At 35.9% G+C, this 18,929-nt stretch overlaps 1 protein-coding gene across 5 annotated transcripts in view; it reads right to left on the reverse strand.

The window, feature by feature from the left end:
- ELF1 (E74 like ETS transcription factor 1) overlaps positions 1 to 18,929 on the reverse strand; it is a 105,057-nt gene that overhangs the window by 62,733 nt on the left and 23,395 nt on the right. For 3 of the 5 annotated variants that reach the window (XM_033436703.2, XM_004274547.4, XM_004274546.3), the window contains exon 1: positions 13,985 to 14,138. The exons of 1 other annotated variant lie outside the window; for it this stretch is intronic. The gene's annotated coding sequence lies outside the window, so the exon portion shown is untranslated. Of the gene's footprint in view, positions 1 to 7,967; positions 8,084 to 13,984; positions 14,139 to 18,929 lie in introns of those variants that run through there. One more of the 5 variants, XM_033436700.2, reaches the window with a different exon arrangement.

An 18,929-nucleotide genomic window follows, 5' to 3' on the forward strand; every position in this document is an offset into this window, starting at 1 on the left:
ACTCAAAGATCCTTGTGCACAAAACTTCCTGCTCACTATGTGCGAGAATATCCCCAATTTCATAGCATACCCCTTTTCTTCTCTAGATAATAGAAATCTAGTTTAAATAAGTTTGGATATAATCAAAAGATTCTGACGCTCCATGTCAAGATCCTTAAAATGGGATTCTTCCTACAATCATCCTCGTTAAGTACCTGGCTCTCACCTAAGATGCTAAACTCAATGACACCAAAAAAACTAGAAGCAGTAAAACCACAAGATGAGAGATGAGAAAGTGGAGGGGCATGGGCTTAGTATAAATTACACATGTAACTTCGTATCTTCCTATTGTACATATCTTAAGTTGAAGCAAACTTTAAATATCATTCACAAGTAATATAAAGATTTATAATACAGGGAATTCCCTGGCAGTCCAGTGGTTAGGACTCCACGCTTTCACTGCCGAGGGCACGGGTTTGATCCCTGGTCGGGGAACTAAGATCCCACAGGCCGCATGGTGTGGCAAAAAAAAAAAAAAAAGATTTATAATACAGAACAGTTCAATTTTTAGGCCTTCCACAACATCCATTTTCAGAAGAAACCATGGTCTACTGATTGACTTGGTGGTAAAAAAAAAAATTGGTGAATATTTAGTGAACTTCCCCTTAGCTCAGCACTGTGGGAAAGACAAAGAGATACTGCATGGGCTTGTTCCTGTGAAGCTCACAATCTAGTTCAGGAAACAAGACCAAGAGAGAAAACAACTGAACACCAAAAGTTAGCATTTAATTAAATGCTAATAAAGCTGATCAATACTGTAGCATTTCAGAAAAGGGGACGGTCAAATGGATCAAGGGAACACTTTAGACAATAAAGGACTTAAACTCAACCTTAAAGTGACATAGGATGTGGAGAGACCACAGGGAAAGGGAAAGTGTGTGTATGTGCATGTTTGCTTATATGTGCATACATGTGTACATATGTGCATGCATGTGTGTGTGTGTGTGTGTGTGAGAGAGAGAGAGAGAGAGACAGAGACAGAGACAGAGACAGAGAGAAGGCTGAGACACAGAAGAATAAAGAGAATCAAAACCTACCAAAGTAAGTTTGGAGATAGTTAACAGCCTGACCAGAGCTAAGAGTTGACAATGGGAAATAGTAGAAAATGTGGTTAAATAAGCAAAGCAAAACCAATTATGGAGGGTCTTGAAAGTCAGGCAGTGGAATTTAGGCTTGATTTGGAAAGAAGAAGTACAAAGTTCCTGGAGGTTTTCATATCCGGTTGCAACAACAGAGTGTGGTCCCAAGATTACAAAGCCCAGTGCAAGTGGGATCTGGTAACTACCATCTAAAAATGATGAGGACAGTTTAAACAAACATTCCATAGCTAGACTGCTACACTGATAACTTCTAGCCACTGATGTGTATACTGTCCTCCTTAAATTCTTCATTAATTACTTGTAATAGAGATTCTCAACAATGATTTTTAAACTACCCAGGGTGTGGGGAAGTTATTCAAAACAAACAAAAATCACTAGTTTACTTCAACTTTTTGTTCTCTGCCTAAGGACTGGAAGAAGGGAGAAATAGGAAAATAAAATTTTCAAAAAGATATGACTTATTACGATATAACCTTTCTTACAAGTTATTCAATTGAACATCAAAATTGTCCTACATCCATTTGGATACCAGTGAAACTTTGAAATCTATGAACTCACTGCATCTATGGATGATTGTATATTGCCATTTAGTATTAAGTATTTTGAAAAGATGATGCTGATTCAGTTAGTGAAGAAGGATATGATACCCATGACAGATGAAAGTTTCTTAGTCACTTAATAGAGACTTCTATCACCAACTTTCAAGGAATCTACTTCCTTCCAGGGTGATGTTTAAAAGAGAGATACTCCTGTAAGAATGTCTAGCTGCATTAAACTTGCTCTTTGTTAGAAGTATTTTCTGCTTTATGGCTTTGCCTTACTCTTTGGAAGTTCAAGAATTCAAAGTTGCTTTAGTAGATATAACAGGCACTTATTAGATTTTTAAAAATACTTTAGCATGAAGACACATCCAGAAATTGTACAACAGCACAATAAGGTCCATTTACGTGATCACTTGTTGGTAATATCTTAGTGTCTAATAAGTGCTTTTACAATTTGTAAAGCAAGACATATATACTACTTTACGTAATTCTTAAACATCTCTACAACCACTGATGTTTTTGCACAGATACGAAAAAACCATGATACTTATCCTCAAGGAATTTAAGAAAGAGATGATAACAAATTAGAAATAAATAAGAAGAAAATAATAGCTAGCTACTATTTACATGTGCCAGGCCTTATGCTACAGTATGTTGCTATATCTGTCATTTAATCTTCATATCAGTAATAACCATGCATTGACAAAGCCAACCAAATAAGGGCAAAACGACTTTGTCATGGTCACCACCATACTCCCACAGCTTACACAGACGGCCCATGGTAACTATTTGTCAAAGGAATACTCAAGATGCTCAGAGAGAGTTTGAGCACGTCTGACTTCAGCTCCTGCTCATTCATCTATTCATACACTCCACTGAGTACCTACAACATGTTAGACTCTATTCTAGGTGGCAGGAATACAGCACAGAACAAAACAGACCAAAACTTCTGCCTTTGAAGGGCTTCTAATCTGGTGATCTTGATGTTCCCCCTCAAAATATTCTCCTTTAAAAATGTGAGACTATCACGCAATACAGTTATCTTACAACCCATGAACAGAAGAAACTCTGCCCCTCTCCTCCCATGTCTAACTTCCAGGTACCTCTCGATCCCTGGCAACTAGACACAGAAAATGTAACCTCTCCCACTCGAAGTGGACAGTAAGAGTTGTGGGAGAATTTCTTACCTTTCAGACCATCTGTAGGCACATAAGGAGAGGCGAAGGGAAAATTTGAGGTGAAAATAGATACAGCTAAATCCAATGGCTGACTTCTTCCAGGCAAACCTCAGGGCCTCTATTTCACTTTAATTTTTAATTTGACTTTGAGTTAATTGAAATTTAACAACCACCAAAAAAGTTTGTTGGAATTTTTTTAAAGCATTCCCTTCACAAATATAAACACTTCAAGGAAGAAGAGAAAATTCCCTCTGTATTATCTTTTCCTATATACTAGGTGGCCTTCAGAAATCATATCAGTACTATCTACACTCTTTTATTTATTTCACAAATGCTCATTAGGGACCTATCTGCCAGACACCAGTGGGTAAGGGAGAAGGACAGGAAAGAAACACTATGACACTACGGGCAATCAGTCTATCAGCTAAGACAAAAGATGTAGCAGAAGTGGCTACAAAGCTTATTCTCCCATAATATTCAGTAATTATTTGCTGGGGGGACATTGCAGATAGAAGAAGCTAAGGAAAACCTAAAAGGTTAAATCACTGAATAATAGGTAAAATAGTAATTTAATGAAAACAAACCTTTTCCTAAAAGGACACAAGATTTAGCATCAGAAGACCTGCATCCAAATCCTAGTCCTGCCATTTACTAACTTTATTTTCTTGGATAGGTCAACCTCTGTGGCCTTCCTTTCATCATCTTAAAGTTGTACCTAGTAAGATTTTCCTTTGTAAACCATAAAGTGCTCTAAAAGTTTTAAAAAATACTGATAAACCAAAATACAAATATAAATTAATGCTTGTCAAAATTTTGAGACCAACATACTAGCTTATCATTTCATATTGCATGTATACCATAGATACAAATTTGAATGCCAGTCTTTTATGACCTATAAAAATTTCACAAAAGTAAACACATTTTATATTTTCTATATCAAACATCTAATTGTGATCCATACAACCCATATAACACAAAACAAGACTACAACATGCCTAGAATCAACAAGTGACAAAAGTTTAATGAAACAAGCTTTATACCTAACTGGTCTCCCGAATGGGAAATTAGAGCAGCAATTGTACATCTGTGTCTCTGTTCCTCTCATCGTGGTTTAACTGACAGGAAGCAGAGAACAAGATATGGCATACAAACGTCAAGTATTTCCTGCCTTCTCTGCTACATCTTTATGTCTTGTTTTATAAATAGTCCAATAGTTTATGTGAAAAGGTATCAAAGCTTGGTGTCAGAAGTATAAGATAGAATTGGTAAAGAGTGTTTATGAAAACAGAACAATTAAAAAGGTATTCTGAGGTTGGGATCTAAGTTCATTACAAACATGAAGACTCGTTATTAATAGATTTCTTAAGAAGTATTCTTAGGAGTAAGTACCTTACAAATTAAGACTTGAAAACCACAATGAGTGAGTAAAAAAATCAAGTCTCTGAACAACAGGACAGCCCCCAAACTATTTTACCCAACTGGTTAGGTAAATAACATGTGACCACCTAGACAGAAGACGCTCTCCCCACCCTGCCTTTACCTCTCAAAAAAGATAACTACCACCAAAAACAAAACAAAAAACAAAAAACCACTTTGAACAACTGACTCAAAACAGCAGGACAGACACCTTGCCTCTTTGATCTCTGGTCATTTTTACCATGGCTTCTTGTGAGCACTTCTCCCTGATTACAATTTGTGTTCCCCCCCAATCAAACTACCTCCACTCCCTTGCTCTCTTCTCAGTATATCCAAAACATGGCTCACATTATCTATTCACATATGTTCTCCAACTATACGCAAAGCAAATAGAACTCCATTCCCAATAGGTGAATACTTATTACTGTTTTAAGTCATTTTAAGCAAGCTTGCAATTAATTACAACTAAAACAGAGATGCTCACTTTTCATCATGCCTAGCTGCCACCCCAACTAATAATTCCTAAGAATCACCTCAATTCATCACTCATATGCATCATATTCCATAAAAACTTGGGCACAATACAGCCATCTTCTCCATTGGTCAATTCTTACCTAAGCTATAAGTTACCACAACTACAATTTCACCAGGCTATAGTGCTATTTGTCTCTAGGTCAATGCCCACAATGACTCAATATTTTACGGCAAGTAAGCTCATTTTATGGTCTTTCTTTCCTAAAGAGAATTTAATATACATGTAATAATCAGCTTTAAACATGGCACCATGTTCCTAAAGCAAGTAACATTTCTTAAATGAGTATCTTGGAAAACAATTTCATTTTTATTCAGTATTTTTCAATGAAAATATCTAGTTCATTCTTTTCAACAGTGTTAAGAGCTACTAGTGCCTTCCTAGCATATCTTTAGTATATTTCTGCTCTTACTTGTAAATGTATTACCCTCAACTGTCCCCAGTATCTAGGGAATAAATGCTCCCTGAACCCTAAGGGAATTGTCCATTTCCTTACACATTAGCTCCCTTCCCACAGCCTCTGGCTCTGATGCTTGGGTCGAACCACCCGAAAATGGTCAGAAAAGTCTCAGGACATCTGCAGAGAACCTGGCGTCTACCACTTCTCAACAATCAAATATGCGAACAATGGTGAGCAGCTGTTCTATTCTTCCAAGTGCAGACAAGCAGTACACCTTCCTTTCAGTTTATTCAGAAGACTAACAGGTTATAAATGATCCTATAACAGCCCACATATTTGTCTCTGATCCAAAGACGAAAGGATCAAATATATAACACCCAGCTTAACAGTTCAGGCCATAAAACGTTCTGAATAAACAAATAACACAAATTTCTGTTTCTAAATATGAACTGTCTCTCAAACTAAAACACATATAACGTTAATTCAGATTATTCTAATTTAAATCTAAAATCTTCACATTCTTTTTCTTTACGCTTTAATATACGTGTGCTTTGTGTGGTATATATTTAACCTTATATAAATAGTATAATACTGTATATATTCTTCCAGCATACTTTAACAAGCTTCTTTAAGACATAAAATTCTAAATAAACACAAAGATTACCTGGAAAGGAATTTTAAACATTCGCTAGGACTCAGTGCTTAGAAAAATATTATTACCAAAGAAAGATAAATCATGATTATTAGGCTTCAATTATAACAAACAGAAATATCTAAGATGCAAAAAGCAGCCCATCTTCAGTGATGCCTCTCACAAAGTGCTCTGACCTTCTGCAGAACAAAGGCTATAGCCCACCTTAGGAATGCCATGTGTAGAGATCTTAACAAGAAGCTTGGGGGTCTAACCTTTTCTATCTTGCCTAAAAGGTACAGGCTACACACCGCCACCAACACAGCACTGGGGGCTTCCCTGGCAGTCCAGTGGTTAAGACTCTGCACGTCAAACGCAGGGGCCACGGGTTCAATCCCTGATCCGGAAACCAAGATTCCACATGCCACACAGTGCGGCCAAAAACACAAAATACGGCATTGGTTCCATCAGCATGGATATGTTCTAAATTGCCATAAGAAAATCTCTGTCTGCTGTACTCCCCAGCATCAAGAATTCTCCCTAACAGACAATAAATAATTGTTGAATGAAATCAATGAATTATATAGGATGAAAAGGAACATAATAATAACAAATCCAGGAGCCCCCTGAATTGCATGACTTTTAAGAACCCTTCCAACTATAAAATCCTATGACTTCTACTTTCATTTGTTCCTCTTTGTCCCTGCCACTACTTATATGGACACTGTGAAAAAGAGCTCAAAAAAGAGAGCCAAGAGATGACTGCAAAAGCAAAACACTGGATTAAGATCTATGTTTCCCTTTTTATAACAACTCCCACATTTACATTATTAAATTTTGGAAATCTTATATAAAGATTCCATATCAAGTTTATAACAAAAAAAGTCACTAAAGATGCAAGAATTACTATCATTATAGTAAGAATTTTAAGGAAACAAGATGACACCCATATCAGGAAGCAAGATGAAACACTAATTATGGTAATAAATCTGGTTAGATGTAAAAGTCTGATTTGGGGTATTAGCTACTTAAAAGTTTATCAGTGTCAGTTAATACTATATCAATTATGTTTTATGAATCTTTGTTCTAAAATGTGTTTTTGAAAAATATTTGAATGTGTGATGATTCTAAAGACTAAATTATTTCTAGCAAACTATAGCTCCAATGGATCTCAACTGGAAATTATCATTTACTCATCAGAAGTATGCCTAGAGGACTTCCCTGGTGGCACAGTGGTTAAGAATCTGCCTGCCAATTCAGGGGACATGGGCTTGAGCCCTGGTCCGGGAAGATCCCACATGCGGCGGAGCAACTAAGCCTGTGCGCCACAACTACTGAGCCTGCGCGCCTAGAGCCCGTGCTCCACCACGAGACAAGCCACCGCAATGAGAAGTCTGCGCAGAGAAGAGTAGCCCCCGCTCGCCATAACTAGAAAAAGCCCGCGCGCAGCAATGAAGAGCCAACGCAGCCAAAAATAAAAATAAATAAAATAAATTTATTAAAAAAAGAAGTATGCCCAGAGCCATCTTGTTACTTATGTGGGACAGATACACGGTCCTATTATAACTTAATTCTGAATCTACCTAATCTCCTTCACTGAAATGGTGATTTTTTTTTAACTGATGTAGAGTTTATTCACTTTTTTAAAAAATCAACTTCTACTCCTCAACAAATTAAACATTATTTCTCAGTTATATGTAAATGTGGGGCAAAAATAAACTACCCCTTATACAGCACAATTTACTGTGAAATAGTTCAACCAAAGAAAGAATACATTGACATACCCATCACCCAGCTTCACATTACATTAACACTCTTCCATAATTTGTTTCAGATTCTTAAGAATAAAAAAGTCAAATATAGTTAGAGCCTTCTGTATATCCCTCACCAATCTCCTCCGACTATTCTAAAATTGATGTTGCCCCAACTGTCTATATTTTTATACCTTTACTTCATACATATCAATAATAATATTGTTTTTATGTATATAATAGGGATTATAATGTTTTATCAAAATTTGTTTTTTATTCAAAATTATGTTTGAACTAATTAAACTCTAGTTAATAAATGACAGGCATGCTAAACTGCTTAGTGTTTAGTGGTCAAATATACTAATGTTTGCAACTTACTCTAAAGGCATCAACTGCCCATTTGTTTAGGGTCCTGGAAGATTTTAGTCCCCAGGGCAAAACACCATAGTAAGATGCTGAATGGGTAGGAAGGCATCAATAGCAGGCATCTGTTCCTAGGAAAGATAATGAAAAACTCTGAAGTATCTTAAATATTCATTCTCTCCATACTCTTTGTAAACTCTTCACATATGCTTGCATGTATGCTCCAAGAATTATGTGCAAGAGTGTTCCCAAACTGGAAATAATCTACTGCCATCAACAAGAAGGAATAAATACATTCCGATACAGACAATGTAATACTACTCTGCAATTAAAATTAAGTAAGATAAAGCTAATACAGTTAAATGAAAGAAGCAAGTCACTATAGAATATATATGGTGTGATCCATTTAAATAAAGTTCGAAGGGGTAAAACTATAAAGAAAAGCTTATCACAAAAATCAGGATAATAGTTATTTTTAAGGAGAAACAGACATGGGCAGAGTGGGGGATTTCTTTTTAAATATTTGTTTATTTATTTGGCTGTGCTGGGTCTTAGTTGTGGCACTTGGGATCTTCATTGCCGCATGTGGGATCTTTAGTTGAGGCCTGAGGGATCTAGTTCCCCGACCAGGGATCAAACCTGGGCCAGCTGCGTTGGGAGCAGGGAGTCTTAGCCACTGGACCACCAGGAAAGTCCCGCTGGGGGATTTCTATCTTAATAAACAGGCTCTATTTCTGTTGTGACATGGGTAAACACTATGTAATTACATTTAAACTGTATATGTTTTATACATTCCCCCACATGCACATTTCAGGTTTAAAGAAAAAAGGATAATGAATTGCTCCATTACAATACTCAGCTTCCATTTAGTATTTTGGTATAAAAAATAAGATGCATATAAACTAACAGTTATTAAATCAACACCTCATTTTTATAGTTTTAATTGTAAAATTTTCTAGTTTCACTGTTTACAGGACTGTTTTCTAAAACACAGAAAATAACCAATTTTCTTTAATTTAGATTTGTAAAACTGTACCATACAACTCTGCACAAATACAATGACCACTGTATTACTGAGCATCTATCACATAGAAAATGAACTTTACGTGACTTTATATCATGTGAAGTCACACTGGTTCCTGCTACCTTGAAGAACTTCTATTCCATGGGGTAGAAGACTGGAAAAGGATAGATTCAAGAAAATTCAAGTTTGAAAAATCAAAAAACCAAAAACTTGTATAAGTGGTTGCCTTTAGGCAGCAGGACTGAGAGTGGGAAGGGGTAGAGAGGCTGCTTTTCACTAAAGGCTTTTTATTAGATTTTTAACAATGTGCATCATTTTGATAGCTTTTTAATATAAAAATTATTAAATCAATCTTCATTAAAACTCCAGAAGGCATTCATATTGTTTACTGTTGTGCTTTTTTTTTTGGTTTGTTTTGATGCTGGCAACCAATCTCAAGCTACAAAATATGGAGATAAAAAAGAGCTGATATCCTGCTACTCAGCATTAAAAGACAAATGAAAGAAGAGCTCTGAATTCCTACAGGGGTAAGAGAATGAAAGTGAAAAGAGAAGTTTACCTCTACCAACAAAGCAAACAGCCCAGGAGTTATTTTTTTCAAAAAGGGTGGGGTGCCTACACATTTGTAGTATAGCTCAATAGCCACTTTTACTCTAGTATACAGATCGTCTGACAAGACACAAAGATAGAGGTGACAAATAACTTGCTCTTTAGGAGTTCCTCTTCTACTAATGGGAGAAAGATTGCTCAGACAGTTGAAAACTGCCCTAATCATCTAGGTTGACTCAATGATATTACTAATTTAATTCCTACCATTTCTATGAGGCAGCTCCTAAGCAAAGGAGCAAAATATTCTGGCCAACTGATGGTAGCAAAATTATATTCAGACCATTCAACTGATGGGACTCTTCTTCCCATTTCTATGAGAGTCTGTGAACACCTATATCCCATTAGATGAGACGTAATGTAATGCAAAGCCTACAAATATGCAATCAACTATGCAGTTAAATGTCCAAAGAAACTCAAACGGTAAAAAAAAGTTACTCCCTGCCAGACTCAAACAATTACAAACACTAATAGTGTATTTCCCAGGAGAGAAGGGTTTTCAAAGACTATAATGCTACCCTAAATCAGGAAGGGGCTGTTTTGGCTCTAACCCAAGGAAAACAGAATGGAGAGATACCATGAAGCACCAAAGGGAACTAAAAAAAAAAACTAACATTGGAGAGAGTGTGATGGCTCGCTGAGAGATAAAGAAGAGGCTAATTATACCTGAAAAACAAAAATAATTAGTTTAATTATATATTGTGGTCAAGCCGGTAGTGAATGGGGAGCCGGAGGAGAAAATGTAGAATTAGAGAAAAGGAAACAGGGAGAGCCACAAAGTTGAAAAATATACCACAGCAAAAAACTGGAACAGACAAAGGGATAACTAGGGTAGGGAGACGAGGCTAAATAAGTTCTAGTGACTTTTCTTACTTACTACAGGCCGTGGGCTTCAAAATACCACTGTTCCTTAAAAATTCAGATATTAAAATGTTAAGTAACTGATTAATCACTCTTCACAGCTCTTAAGCCTGCAAACTCTCCAAGAAAGTGTGGCAGCCTGTGCATCACAGTCATCTAGAGTACTTATTAAAATTGCAGATGGATAAGTCAAACCCCAGGGCCTAAGGAACCAAAATCTCTAAGTTGAAGCCAGGTGATTCTCTGTTACACCAAAGGTCAAAAATTACTACTTTAAAGGTAGTATACTACCAGGCAGGTGTTAATTACTTCTTTGGTTGCAATGTGCAGGCATCAGAGATTAAGTTGAAGGCCACATGCCCTTTAAAGATTTGCTACCACTAACTTTAACAGGACCTGCCCAACTGAGCAGCCAAGGGTTTAATGCAGCAAGTAACACCGGCCTATACACTTGTGCTTGATACTCTGTCAAAGGTTGAAAAAGGTGAAGAAATAGAATAAAACATCTCTGCTCTCTAAGAGCTTATATTCTTATTCTTATTGAAGACACTCTCCTTAACCTACACAAATGCTATTCATTCTTCAATACTCATAATTCCTAAAGACTCATAGACTTTTCTGCCTATTTTAAGTCTCAGTCACCTTTCACCTCTAGGCAAACAGTCTGAACCGAAATTTAACAACTCAGTGGTTTGGTTCCATTCTTTACTTATTTCACCTACGTTTTCCCAGTAAGAATCTAAGTTTGTGAGACGAGAGCCCAGGTTTTCTAGCCTTCTGTGCCCTGTTCGTTGCTTAGAACAATGATGGCCACACTGTGGAGGATCTGACGCTGAATTAGGTTAGGGGACTTGGAAATTTAAAAGATTCAACAGTCATATGCAAAGCATTTAAAAAAATCTAAAGAAAGGCAGATCTGAAGTAAATTTCAACCACCATAATAAAAACACATCAAAAAGTGAATAGACAAAGATTTTGTATTCCCCAGATTCTAAGACTCAAGTGCCCGGTATGTAAAGTAAACTTTCAAAGAAGAGGAGTAGGGTACAACAAATGGAATGAGATTATTAATTACGGGAAGGTTAAAGTCAAGATTGTACTTACGTTAGAGTTTAGAGACCTCTAGATTTTTGTAAACATATGCAAAGTTTAACACACACACTTTAATAGAACAAGGTATCATACTAAACAGTATATGCCCTCCCAAAACAATATGAGGTAAAATTAAAGTGGAAATAAACCTGTCTTTCTATCTGGAAGTTCAATGTAAATTCCCAAGTCCTTGTATTTCCATCTCCCTGAGGCCCATCTTAAACATGCAATGTCACAATGCTTCAACTATGAAAAAATTCTAATAGTAGTGAAAAAAAGCTGTTGTAGAAATTAAACAAATGGCTCATCCTCTCTCTGAGGAAAAAGGAAACTTAGTTTGAACACATTTTCAAAATCATTAGTTAATTCATTTGGTCATACCTTATCACCAAAATGATCACCAAGCAACTTAATTAAGGCTTTATTTACTCTTGAGGAAATACAGACCATTTCAAACAAAGCATCACTTGTTGGTGTGGGCTAGCAGGAGCAGCTCCAGGCTGGAAGGCCTGCCATCAAGCACTACATAACCCTGAGCAAGTCACAAGACCTCTTTGAGCCACTGTTTCTTCAACTATAAAAGTGAGGCAGTTGGATGATCTTCAGTCTTTTTTAACGCTAAGTTCTTCAAATTGGTAATTCTAAGTTTAATTCTGATGACTCACTTTAAACTCATATTCAACCTTATAAAAGGAAAGGGGTGGGATGGGAAGGGGACTGCCTAATAAGTCGTACTGGCCTTCCTTTGCTTCTATGCTTTTTTTTTCCTCCCTTCTCCCTGAAGCCCCACCTCAGTCTTCTCCACATAATAAGAAACTGAAATATATGACTGGTATTTATTTTTATTTGAATTGCACCAATGTCTTCATTTTAAGAAACTAAATTCTTCTACTTCTCTTTAATAAATAAAATCTTAATTATTTGCTTCTTTGTGTGCCCCTTGATTTTTCTCTGTGGGTCGCTGGCCTTTAAAAACTCAAAAAAAAATAAAAGAAAGAAAGAAAAGGAAGGGAGGGAGGGAGGAAGGAAGGGAGGAAAAAAAGAGAGAAAGAAAGGCAAAAAAGTTTCATTAGATTTTTCACACAGAGCACACTAGAAGTAAATACAACCTCTGCTTACTCAACAGCTGACTAAACCAGCAATACGCAAACAAAGATGACAGCAAATGGCTCAGAGCTGAACTGGTAAAATGTCTGCTTGTGCCTGTCTTATAAGACCATAAACTGAGATCTGATAATATGAACAATCCTTTCAAAGAGTAAGAAATAGTAATTGACGGCCTAGAAATCTTCACTTTCATCTGACAGGCCTTCAAGCAGTCAGAAATTTATTAGCAGCGAATTCCCAAAGAACTAGCTAAATATCATTACATTCAATAATAAATGACTTGGCAAATTTTATTTCTAAAAACTGTATTTGGAATCACTGCATATTCAAATTTTACTTTCATTCAAATTTTAGTTTCACAAATAACTTTCGTAAGCAATATACTGCTGCATCCAGCTTCTCAGAGCACCTAGAACTTCAAGGCACACCAGAATCTCCTAATTTCAATAATGAGAAATATTTCAGGAAAAAACTAAGCAACCTTTTCTAGGTATTTTTTTTTTTACTCCAAACAAGCAAATTTTAAGAATAGTTGTATAGACAGAAGGTTAATACTCTTTACTTTTTCTTTTTACACAAATCAAAATACTACGTTTCCTCAGAAACTAGCTATGCTTCTAAGGCTGTTACACAGAATAAGTTTCCAGTGTGAATTATAAAACTTTATTACTTTTTTCTAATAGTAAATGAATCATTCTAGCCTTTCTTCCTCTTTATTTAATAATCACTTCAACTTGTTATCTAAATGACCATTCATTTTACTCAAACTTATATAGTTTTCAAAATTAAGTGTTTAGTATAATTTCATTAACTTTAAAGAAAAAAGGATATTACAAAGGGCATTACAGTCCATGAGCAACACCTATGACTGAGGTGTCCCAAAGTTCCCCTTAACTAAAACGCCAAAACAAAATCTTCGCTCTTGAACTTCTTTCTTAACACCCAAATCACAGGTGAATAATATAGTTTACTTAATTGTAAATTACAGGGTACCCTCACAAATACAATTACATTTTTAAAAATTGGAATTTGACCTAGTTTGCTTTGTAGTATGAAAAAGAAAGTAAGAAAAATCTCCTTTATTCTCAAGTCATATGGGGGGAAAAAAATCACACAAAATATAAAAAATGCTTTACCAAGAAGATCTAAAACTTTCCAGAACTTGAAAGCTTTGTTTCCCCCTAGTAGTGAAGTTCAATCAGGCATGTGACTGACTACACACATTTTTTCCAGAGAGTTAAAGAACACATTCAGCCCTGTCCTTCTACAGGTAAGAACCACCCTCCGTTTATCAGGCTCAGGAAACAGCCAGAAGCAAACACGCAAGATCTTAACAAGTTACCTTCAAATATTCTCGTTCTCTTTAGATACTGTCCTTTGGGCTTGAAAGTAAAAAGCAATCCGGCAAGTTTTGTGCTGTTAAAATGGCTCCTGTAGATTGGGGAAGTGGTGTCTGTGCTTCAGCTTATGAGTCATATGTGAGACTGAGTGTTTCTAAGGGAGGCACGCCCATGTTGCCGTGGACCCAATTACTCTGCTAGGTCAGACATGCGAATCCACAGGTGAAAACGGGGAGAGGGGTAGAAAAAGGAGAGAGGCACAGCCAAGGAGCAAGGTCTACCTTGATTAAACCATTACTCAGCTCAGATTAATTACCATAATTTAAAATTAACAATGAGATAGAACCTGTAAGGAAGCACAATGAAAAACCTCTATGTTGTTTTAAAAAATAAAAATCTCAATTTTTAGAAGTTATTTTCATATAGCAACTAAATAAAACTATGAAAGAAAAAAAAGTAGGGAAGGGAATGGAAGAGAGACAGCAAACTTTCTGGCTTTTAATGTAACAATGGCCTGCTGAGTCTAACCTGGCAACTCATTAACTCTTATATAAAAGGGGTATATTGCTATGTAATCTGGAAAAGCTAGCACACTGTAATACCACATGCAGATTTATACATTCGCTAAACAGATAAAATCCACTAGAAAATTCAAAGTTCAATGGAAAAGTAAGTGTGAATTACTAATCTGGTTTTCAGAATAAAAAAGCAAACTTGGGATTAGAAAGGAACTAAAGTTCAATATAGCAAAATGATTTTAAATAGAATTGCAAGCTTCACAAAACTCTATTTGAAACAAATTATCAATGCAATCACTGTTCATAACTCTACTACTGCCAAGTGATAGCCACAGTTTTCTTTACCTTCCAAACAAAACTGTCCACACATAGAAGCCAACCGTGCGCAAAGCACCCTGTTACAGCTCTGGTGAGCCCCAGGGTGTCAACAAAACATATGGCCAGTGCAGTTTGCTCTCCAAGTCATCGTACATCTGACAATGTGCCCAAGCAGTGGAAACGGTAATTATTACAGCTACTTACCCTGTCCTCTGGGTGAGTATTTATTAATTTACTCTAAGAGCTTAAATTGATCAGAATGGCTTAAAAGCATTAAGTACTTCCAAAAGTACTTGAAATGAAGAAGCGCAACTCACTAGCTAGGCTTCATCCTATCTTTTACAAAAAGTAAATAAGATTTAGCAAGGTTTTCTTCCTTTAGTTAATTACTTGGAAGTAATTATTCTGCCTTACTAGAGGCACAGCTGAGAGGACAAGCTGTCACTGACAGGAACTTTACAAACTGCTACAAAACATAATGATTGTAAACTAACTTTCTGTCCATTAAGTGCCTGTTTATCCATGCCACTGAACACTGCTTGACTAATATTTTTACTAAAATAATCTCCACGATTTAACAAATTATTAATAAAAATTATGCTAAAAAGAAAAATACATCACATTTTCTACTGACAAATGTTATATTTAACTTGCTTTAGAGCTCATTTATCCAGAATGACTACTTGGAACCCAAACACCAAGGAAAAAGATCCTCTGAGCAGTCACAGGAAATTTTCACTGGAAAATTCCCCAAGTCGTTTCCCAGAGTTAAAATTTATCTTAGATAATATCCACAAATAAGGCTAACGATCTGATTATCTTTTACCTAATCAGAATTAGAAGTTATAAGTAGTGAAAGAGGGACTAGTGAAAGGATGATGTCGAACCAACAAGTGACAGAGTGGATAATGAAAGATTTTTAAAAAACATCTAAGACTATGACTATAACTTTAGAAGTACTGGGGTCCAAAGCCACTCTGAAAGGTCAGTAAGTTCTACATATTCCCTGAGGATATCACCAAATAGTAAGTGCCTAGAAGTCAGCATTATTATGATAAAGGTTTTTAAAAAACAAATGACTAACATCAAATGTGTGAAATTTTTTATGAAGTATAGATATATAAAAGGGTTTGCTTCTGCTATTGAGAAAATCCTTTTGTATCAAGTACCTTATTACTTGATAATGGCAGATATTCAGACTGTAATTTAAAAGTACTTTTGGCCACCGGTATGTAGAAGTGAAGTAAAAGATGTAAAGTAAAAATAATCACCCCTCTTCAACAGAAACAAACATCTGAGTTGTTCCCAAAGAGGCAATCCAGAGCTGCTACTGTAATATATTGCCCCTTTGCTCAGGGGTGTCTCTATAAGCGTTATCCTACCACCTACAGGAATTGGATCCTGGTTCTATTCACAGCTCCCAAAAATCAATCTCCACCCAAAAAAAAGACAAACCAACAAAAAAAAAAACCCTGGCAAACAGTTCAGCACAGGTTGAGTTCAAATCCTAGCTCTGCTACCAATTAGCTGTGTAATCCTGGGAAATTACTTCTAACAGTATCCACCTCCAACTCAAAGAATTATTGTGAGAATTAAAGTCAGTTCATATACTACTATTTGGAATATAGAAAGAACTTTCACAACTCAAAAATAAGAAAACAAGCCAATTTTTTAAATGGTCAAACTATTTGAACAGATACTTCACCGAAGAAGAGATACAGATGGTAAATAAGCAGAGAAAAGATCTCAGCATCATTACTCACTAGAGAAAAGCAAATTAAAGTCAGAATACCACTACACACCATTACAGTAGATTAAAAACAACAACAACAACACTAACAATACCAAGGGCTGGTGAGGATATGGAACAACTACAACTCTCACACACTGTTGGTGGGAATGCCTATTCGGAAAGCAGTTTAGCAATTCTTTATAAAGTTAAACATACACTTATCCTACAATCCAGCTGTCCTACTCCTAGATATTTACCTAAGAGAAATGAAAATATGTGTCTATTAAAAAAAAAACTACATAAATATTTATAGCAGTTTCATTCATTATCACCAAATACTGGAAACGCAAATGTCCACCAACTGGTGAACAGATGAACGCGCTGTGGTATATCCATACGATGGAATACTATCAGCAATAAAAAGGTATTAACTTCTACACTTCTGACAGATGATACCACATGGATGAATCTAAAAGCATAAGGCTAAATGAAATAAGCCAAACTCAAAATACGTACTGTATGATTCCATTTATATGACATTCTAGAAAAGGCAAAACAAAAAAGACAGAAATTATATCAGTGGTTGTCAGGGGATGGGAATGAGGGGAACGGGTTGACTACAAAGGAGAACAAGGGAACTGTTTGGGGTGATGGAAATATCCTGTATGGTGACTGTGGTATTGGTTATAATACCTGTACATGTCAAAAATTGCAAAACTGTATAACTAAATAGGGCAAATTGTGCTGTATATAAACTATACCTCAACAAATGTGACTTGAAAAAGAAATCCAGTTCATGTACAATACAGTACTAGGCGCTTAATAAACACTTCATAAACATTAGCTGTTATTATTATGCTTCATAGCAGAAGCAACCAGTATCAAATACTTCAGGATGACAAACTTTAGGTCTCTAAATTTGTAAATAAAATGTGGCATCTTAGACTTGTGATGGAAATATAATGCACCTGTATATACTGTGGGTATGTTTATTTCTAAAATTAGATATATATCAAAGTCAGTATATATCTTAATATAGAGCTGTCACACCTGGGGGAATTGCCAACATTTATATTTGAACTATTAGCTGAGAAAGATGTCAACTGAATGAATTTATTAAATGCCAACTGAAGTTAAGACACTGTTCATTTCTTTGTTTAAAAATAGAACTTATGAAAAGAATTTACTGTGTAAGCAAGCACTCTCTTCTTCCCTTTTATTTTTACCTCTTCTCCTTGAACTCAAATTTGAGAACTTCTAGTACGTGAAAATACAGAACAGTCTAAGTTTCATATCTAGGAACCCTGGGCTAAGAAAAAGGCATGGTTTGAATCTTTCTGGATCTGCAGCTAACATGTTTCCATCCAGAGATGGAAGAAGAAAAGATCAAACCATTAAAATGATAAATGACCAAAATCACTCTTCCCTACTATTTAAATATAAAAATAAAAATTTAAAGACCAAGATTCAGTGTTATAAATCTTTCAGCAGGACAGCATTAATTTTGTTGATGTTAAAACCTCCAAAGCGTAATCCCAGGTTCTGAGCAACGTGCAGCATTTCCAAATGTGAGCTTAATTGTAATTCTCTATTATCTATCACTAGATTTGTTAAACCAAGACCCCCTTCCCCTTCCCCCTTCAGATTATAAGACTCATCCATAAGAACGTCCTCCTGGTCAAGTGTCTGTGTGTTTTCAGAGGCAAACCAAAGGCAAAAGGGGCCACAGCTTTGCCTGGCTTTGTTCATTACTGTATTCCTACCACTAAGACAGGGTCCAACACATAGCAGAAACTCAGACATGAATGAATAACTTTTCTCAAACAGTTCATTGAAGGGAAATTTTAGCATATCAGGATTTTACCTGTACACTGAAAATACTTTTAACAGACATGATTTCACCCATGATTTTTTTTCAAACTGAAGTTATAATTGACATAAAACTTTATATTAGTTTCAGGTGTACAATGTAATGATTCAATATTGTACACACTGCATAATGATCACAGTAAGTCTAGTTACCATCTGTCACCATAGAATTTTTTCCTTGTGATGAGAACTTTTAAGACTCTCTGAGCAACTTTTAAAAAGGCAATACAGTGTTAGTGATTATAGTTATCATGCTGTACATCACATCATCATGACTTAATTATTTTATAACTAGACCTCCTTCACTCATTTAATTTACCCTCTAACCCCCTTCCCCTCTGGCAACCACCAATTTGTTCTCTGTATCTATGAGTTTGGTTTGGTGTTGTTTGTTCATTTGTTTTGTTTTTTAGATTCCACATATAAGTGAAATCATATGGTATTTGTCTGTCTGACTAATTTCACTCAGCGTAATACCCTCAAGGTCCATCCGTGTTGTCATGAACGGCA

The sequence above is a fragment of the Orcinus orca genome, chromosome 18, assembly GCF_937001465.1.
Source record: "Orcinus orca chromosome 18, mOrcOrc1.1, whole genome shotgun sequence".
NCBI lineage: Eukaryota > Metazoa > Chordata > Mammalia > Artiodactyla > Delphinidae > Orcinus > Orcinus orca.